We start from the raw sequence: 8301 nt of genomic DNA, 5'->3' as shown, positions 1-8301 counted from the left end.
CCAATAAGGAGAAGGATCTAACAGGCACATACATCCCTTTTTGTCAAATATATCTAAAAAACAACCTGATGGGTTCCTTGTCCAATAAGGCTTTGAGAAGACACAATGATACAAGAAAGACATGTCTCACCCCTTTACTTTCCACATACATTTAGTGTTCACTACAAGTACTATTATCTAGCAATGGGAGTGTGCTTAAGCACAACAATTCTGAGAGTACGAGTACCTGCTTATTTAATTAATTTGTTACATCTCATGTGAGGGAAAAAGCTGTTCGTTTTCACTCCAACAACATAACCACATTTACAATTGTTCACATGTCCGGCTTTTATATTGCATATTTCTCTGGTTCTTCTCATCTTAAACCACTGCTATGGTACCTCTTTGGACATAAATAAGACCCCTCCCTCTGCACGTGGTACAAAGACGGGCTGAGCTGTGCCCCTGTCTGCAGGCAGCCACTGCCCCTCCCCAGCCGTGGTTTCACAGTGTTCACATCCACACATGGGAAACCTGGGCCTGATCCTTTTGGACACGGTTGTTTTGTGTATGAAAACACTGGGCCAGAATTACATAGTGTGGGAGGGTTGTATCCCCTCGGACATCACACCACCATCCTCATAATGGGTGCCTTTGCATGAACATAAGTAAAGTTTGTTCATTTCTTCCAGGTTTTTTAAAAATGTGTAAAGCTTGTTTTAGCCGACGTTTTTTGCTAGATTTCATTATAATTTCAACCTTATCTGTTTCTTCTACTTGGAAACATGTAATTAAAGGAATTTCATGTCACTGCCTGTCCATAAAAATACTATAACATACATTTTTGTGGAAGAAAAGATCTAAGCATATTTTTGTGATGCCATGGGAACAGGTACTTGATGCAGATCAGAACTATGTATTTCTATGTCTATTCCTAGGATATGTTAATAAGTATTTACTTTTTAAATGAATAATGCATCCATTTCTAACTGATCTTAGATTAACATTACCGCACTATATTTACATTCCATTCACATATTTTCTTTTGGTCGCAAGCCAGAAAAGGGCACAAAAAGGCATAAAGTTCCAAGCAAACCTACAGATTAATGCTACAAGTTAGAGTTGGCGATGTATGAATTCATCAAGAATCTCAGCGATCCAACTATAAAACAGCGAACTAGAAACTTAAAAGCATGATTTCACATTCTGCCCCATACACCAATCCAGATTTACGGGGCACAGACTTCAATCGTTAAACCAAATGCAAAGCAGAAAACCCATGCCCGCAGGGACCCAAGACTAACACTCATGAAGATCCAGTCTTAAGCGGGGAGCAGAAGAAACACGTTTTGCCCATCTACAGCCATCATACTAGGGGAAAGACTTCCTTACCTGAGCCCCTGGGATATTCACAGTGACGGAACCTTCCTTGTCCATGGCCGGCTGCTAGGCAAAAGTGGCCTGAAGGTGGGTCTTGGGCAGCTGCTGGGAGAGGCAGCGGTGTGTGTGCGGCAGAGGCAGGGGACGGAGTAAAGGAGGGTGAGGGTTCGCATTTTCTTCACCAGCAACTCTGCGGCATATCAGCAACAACCGGCAATAAATATCACTCACCGCTCTTAGCGTGAGGATAATTATCGCCGGGTAACGTGTATAAAAATCCTCACGCTAACTGCCTAACGTGAGATTATCGCTGGAAACCCAGAAATAATCTCACGTAGTGTGGTGTTAGCTTGCTGATAGGGACTCACAAACTTAGCCATGATATCCACCCTCCATAGGATATCATGGCTAAGTCAGTCCTTAATCAGGCGTAAGGAAAGTAGCGATAACAGGGGTTATCGCTACTTTTCCTGACGCTATGCTTCATAGCGTAGGGCTTGATGAGAGGAGAAATGTTGCTTAGTGTCATTTCTCCTGTCATGTTAGGTCAGGGACGCCCACTTTGCATCTCATTAGAGATGCAAAGCTGGGTGTTAGGAATCCCGATGCTAAAGCAATGTTTCACGCGGTAGCGTGGCATTGCTAATTAGGCGATAAAATTATCGTCGCTTTTTGGCCGAAAACGGCCGCAAAAGCGGCGATAATTTTTTATCGCCAGCTTGTAAATATGCCCCTCTGTTTCTTTAGACATGTCTGTCTCATCTAAAGAAGTGGGTGTGGCATCTTTTAAAGTGAAAGTGCGAATAGGGCACTTTTATCAAAAAATCAAAAAAACATTTGTTTCACTTGTTGACAAACATTTTTTTTTTAAAGTGCCCCATTTGTGCTTTCACTTTAATAGCTGTTGCGCTCCTTGCTTTAGACCACTTGCCTCTAAAGAAAGTGGCACGGCAGCCATTCAAAGTAAAGCGTGGAATGGGTCGCTTGTGGGGGGAATAGATTTACCCCGCGCACATATCAAAGTTCATTGTAGGGAGAAGCTGTGACTAGACAGCCAGCCAGCTCGAAAACCATCACCGCACACTGGGCGTTGGACTGACAGTTGTGCCAATGTTTACTGCCCTCAAGACTTCCTGGGGCTAGCTCCGCCCTTAATCAGGCAGTCCACCTGACTTCCGGTTTTCGCGGCTCTCAGCGGCAGTTTCATCGGGCAATGGCGGTAGGCTCGTGCTGGATTCTTAGGTTCCCGCTGTAGCAAGCATGCACCAACATGCAGGTGGGCTCCCGCCACGACTCCAGGCAATGCGGGTAAATCCAGGCATCCAGGCACTGCTTCAAAAACAAGCATTTGCAATGCCATAGAACTCGCATTTATGCGAGTCCTATTGCATTTTAAAAGGGAGTACGGGCAGGCAAAAAGGCACAAACGGGAGTGGGGGATGGTGGAGTACCGAGAAGTCATGGACTGAGAAAGGGGAGGGGGTGAGACACGGAAAAATATTATGTTTACAGTAAAGGGGCCGATAGCCATGGAAGGACACAATCGATAACATGGCTGTCAGTAGGAGGGACTAACAAGCTTAAAAACCAATGGGAAGGCTGTATTTAGGACCTCTTCCATATAATCATCAAGTGGACGTAAGACACTGTTTCTGCCCTTATTGAATTACAAATAACTACTTGATTGTGCAATTGTGGCTTTTGTATTAGGTTTTGATATCTTATTTACTGATATTTATACTTACCATGCATTCTCTTGGTGGCATGATCTAGATTTTCAAGTTCCTCTATTACTTTTTCATTCAAGAGATCAATGGTGTCCCAAGGAGACATGGATATGAATGTAGAGTTGGGTCTGAATGGTGTTTCTGCTTGATCATATAGATTTACAGATAACTGTTTAATGATTTGTTGCCTAGTTGTTGGTTCCTGAATTTCTGGATCTTCATTCTGGAATTCCCTCAGATGTGTGTAAGACTCAAATCGGCAATCATCCTTGTGCTTGATCTTGACTCAAGGACATTGTTGTAGGAGTCTGTATTTCATATCTAGGTTTCGATAAATGGAATTTGGCCAATTTTAATGAAGTTATCAATTCTAGATTGACTATAACTAAACATGCTCTCTGGACAAAATGATATCCCTAACAACAACAATTCCGTTTCAGCTTTAAGGAATGGGACATCCCATAAATGAATTACTGTTTTACTATTTTCAATTTTCTGTTATTGTTTGATGATGTTCCTCTTGTAGCCCTTTCTGCGCTCTCACCCTCCTTTATTTCTCCTCTGTCTGTTTTGTATTTTTGTCCTCTGGGTCGCAAGAGTTGACGGTGATCCCGCCGTAAAACATCCATTTCCTTGATAACTGACATTTTTCTTGAAACACCTGCTTGTCCTACATTGGTTCTGTCCTCCTCAGAATCCGTTTCAATTTCAATGGCTGAATGCAAATCCGATGATGAGGGGGATGCTATTAAGAACAATCTTACATCCTGTGTAACTCTGTTGCTATTGATTGATCTCTGTCTTCATAGTATCAAAATGCTTTGCAAAGATATAGAACTTGCCCAATGTGTAATCTATTTTATCATGCTGGAACATTTTGGCTTTCCTAGCTTTAATGATCTCCTCCTGTTTTTTTTAAATGCACTGCCATTGCTTCACAATATTTCTTGATGATCTCCTGTTGTTGTTCAATCACACTTAAGCATTTATAAATTGCTTCAGTTTCACTCAATGATGTTTAATGGTTGAATTTATCATACTTGACTAATATCTGTACCAGACGGTTTGACACATTGATATTGCTTTCCGCCGATTCCATAATCCCCGTGGAATGCGTCCAACCTACAAATATTTTTGCAATGATTTGCGTTCCCACAATTTGGCCTGTTCACTTTTCATACAACTTTGCAAGCCTTTATCATTTGGATTTTGCAACCTCGACACTCCCAGTGGCCGCAGCCCCTTGTGGACGATTCATATGCTCTAAATCAGACAAATAGTAAAATATTGCCTACGCAGCTGCTTCCCTTTAACGCAGCGGACATTATGTGGCTGATGCGTTACTTCTGTTATAGTTTCTCCTTCACTACTTAACGGGTTGGGAGAACCAACCTGCCAATCCCACACTCACCCCAGTAGTCATATCCTTATGGCCGGGGTCCTCATCTCACACTGCAAAGAGTTCCTGTTGCTATCCCATGGGGGCAGGGTGTTATTGCGGTTTCCTCTTCCAAAGTTTCCCACTGCTCGAACTCCATCGAAATTCATCCCGGTGCCACTTAACCACAGCAGGGGGAGGAATCACTGACTATGTCAAGAGTAATGTAATATGTGAAGTCATAAGTAGTGCATTGCAGGGGCATATGATATAGTTAGCTCAGGTAACTATAGCTGCTGAATCTTTCTGGATTTGTATGAGGGGTATCCCTTTCTAATAGGGAGTCACCATGCCATGTACTGTTGTTTTGCGACTGCATTTGCGATCTCAAACCCCTTGCAGTTTACCACCTACTTCAAGTAGGTGGTAAACCACTTGCAAATGGGAAGGGGTACCCAGGGGACCCCTTCCGCTTTGTGAGTGTGTGCATAAATATTTTTCAAGAGCAGGCAGTGGCCTGCCCTTAAGAAATGAAACTGAAATGTTTCATTTTCTGTTTTTAAATGCATCCCTGGCTGCATTTACAAAAAGACCTGCAGTATTAAAAAAGCAATCACAGACATGGTGGTCTGCTGACCCCAGCAGGCCACCATCCCTGTGAGTGCGTGCCATTCCCAATGGGGTCGCAAAATGTGACAGCCTCATAATTATTAATGAGACATGCAATTAGCAACCCCATTGGGAATCGCAAACAGTGTCTGAGACACTGTTGTACATTCATTTTTGCAAGTAGCAAATTGCGAGTGCAATTTGACGCAATTTGCGACTCGCATAAATGAATGGTTGTACATCTGGCCCTAAGGTTTTTTATTTTTTATTCTGTTTCCTAATAGTAACATCCTTGTAACCTTTGTTCTTTTTAGTGAATTTCTAAGGTTTTTTTTAAATTCTATTTCCTAACTATAACGTCCTAGTAACCTTTGGGTAGAATTTTAAAAACCATAGAAATTCATTGAAAAATTCAATATAGTTAGGCTCAGATTATATATGCACAAAACCATATAAATTCTGCGGTTTTAGTTATCTAAGCAAACTATGACTTACACCCCCGCAATGCACTACATATGACCTCACATATTAAATCACTCATGACATGGTCATTGCCATTTCCAAACCAAATCCAGTAACAGCGTCTAAGTGACTGCCATCACAATGCACTATTGAGAGGTCGGGATGTTGGCAATCTGCAATACTCTCAACCAAAGACAGCTATTGGTGCCACTTTAACCTCCCTGGTCAAACCACTTAATGTCCACATTAGTCAAACACAAGTCCCTGTCAATGCCACTCTTTCTTGCACACTTTCTGGCCCAGAGGACATAGATGTGACCCTCAATCCACACTCTAATCATTTTGAAGGAATAATCAGTGCCACACAGGAGAAGGCTGCCGCTGAATATGACAGTTGATAGAATGAAAGACAGTTAAAATGGAGGAGTGGAGTTGGTATTAGAAAATGACGTATTTGATTGGGTGGCATAAATTATGTGATAAGTGAAAATAGGTAGTGATTTAATTACTAATGGAAGTGCATCTGTTATTGGCTGCAGATAAATGTTACACAAGTAATTCTATTGTAGTTAAGCTTACATTTTTAAGCTCTCAACCACACCTGCTACAGTTGAACTTGGAGCTGGTATGCTCCAGTTAGAAAGCGTTTAAAGTTTTAACTTACTGGTACAGTATAGTGATGCAACTGAGACAAAGCAGTGTAGGGGAAGGGTTCCAAATATATTGTGGTTTGATTTTTCAAAGTATACTATTTTAGAGCTAGCATATAGTGTGAAATATGCATTTTCCAGTTCAGAAATCTAATTGCATCTAATATGTAATTGAAAAAGTATACCAGTATTATTGTGAATTCGGAGTTACAAGGGTGCCGCAGAGTGCGCCTTAATGGGTCTGCGACACCACCAGAGGCACTACCAGATTGGTATTCCTATTTGGAGACTAATAAAGGGTTAATATAAAACTGATTAATGAAAACTAGTGCAAGAGCAGTAAACAATGAAGGAAATATTTCATTTGCTAGTATAATTGGAAAAAGAGAGGGAAAAATTGCCATTACTGGTCTTTCTAACAGAGAGTAGTACTAATAATTTTCAGTGAGAAGGCATTTGAAGTGAAAGAGTGCTAATATTTGAGGATCAACATAGCAAATTAACAGGTATGTAAATAATAAGGGGATTGCTAATGATTTATATAGGATTGTTTATGGATGAGGTGAAGTGGATATGAAACTAGCCAACTATTTGAATCGTAACTGATATATACATGTAAACATTATCATAGAAGGGCATTTGCATAATAAAATGGTCGGCAGCAATAAAACATATCCTCTCAATCATGTATTTCGAATTAGATGATCGAAAACTTAGTTACTTTTGTACTACATATAAGAGAACTGTTAGCTAGGCTGTACATACGAATGCAATATGTGGGTAAAATGTAAATTATATTGTTTCAATTGTAAGTGCGTTCAAAGTCCACTTAAAGACTTATACGTGCAGTTTTAAAAGCAGTGTCACACTCAGACTGGAATTCACATACCTAACTACAACATAATACAGTGACTAAAACACCCCGTGAGACATTTATAGAGAAACTTCAATATTCAGTCTCACACATACACAGGTGTTATGTAAGTTAGACTGATGGAGTCAGTAGTGCTCAATCTTACACACCCTAAAGCTCTGTAATACACCCAGTGAGAAATCCATGCAGGTTTCACCATACATGCTCATAGAGCCAGTATCAGAGGTACTCGGATACTACTATACTTCCTTAAATATGCAAACAGAGCTCCAAGTAAAACCATAACATATATACTTTAAGGTTTTAGTGTCTTTCTTGTGCACTTACAGGCTCACATGCCTTGCATTACATTTAGTTTTATATCTATTCTGTAACTGACATAACTATCTGGAAAAGGATGCAGGCACATACAAGAAAGACAGACATTCATGGAGGAACTACAATATTCACTTGCAGACACAGAGAACTCTTATGTATTTGGGGCTAATGGAGCCAGTTGTACGCATCCTTACATACCCCAATGATCTGTATACAGTCAGTAATCATTAATAAAAATACATCCAATAAATCAGGTAATGCAGCTCTCTCCATACATGTTTACACAGCCATAGACTCAGTAAGAGTGGCAGTCATATACTAACATACTTCCTTGAATATGGAAAGACGTACTCAAGGGCATATAGCACCAATAAAAATGCTTCACAGTCGGTCCAGTGGCTATAACAGCTTAACAGTGCAGGTTCACCACTGAGAGCTAAGAAAGAGAGATGTATTTTTTTGTTGGGAAACTTCTACTTGAAATGTATAAAATCCTTCAAATTATTGCACTTATTGTTCCTGAAAACAGGTTAGTGTATTGTACGCAAGGTTCACTGCTTGAGTAAAGATTTGTTGCTTCTGGGAGATAATGCAGATTAAATACTTGAAGGAAGCATACAGCCATAAACACAAGCAAGGTGGCAAATACTGAAATGATGTTTAATTGAAATATGCCACAAACACGAACACTGGTGTGCCCAATATCAGACCACAAATCTTTATCAAGTGTCATCTGGGTTACTATAGCTTTTGAAACGCACCCTCATTCAAAAGCCAATATTTTAAAAGGACAGGAAAGTAATATTTATACAATTCTGAGTTCTACAATTAACTGCATAATCATGGCCTACCCCAGAACATATAATACAACATTATACTTTTACAGCTGTTTTACAGCAGTGTTCTCAGGTGTGTTGCTGTTCT

The sequence above is a fragment of the Triturus cristatus genome, chromosome 8, assembly GCF_964204655.1.
Source record: "Triturus cristatus chromosome 8, aTriCri1.1, whole genome shotgun sequence".
NCBI classification, from domain to species: Eukaryota; Metazoa; Chordata; class Amphibia; order Caudata; family Salamandridae; genus Triturus; species Triturus cristatus.
Note: the sequence above shows the minus strand (reverse complement) of the source record.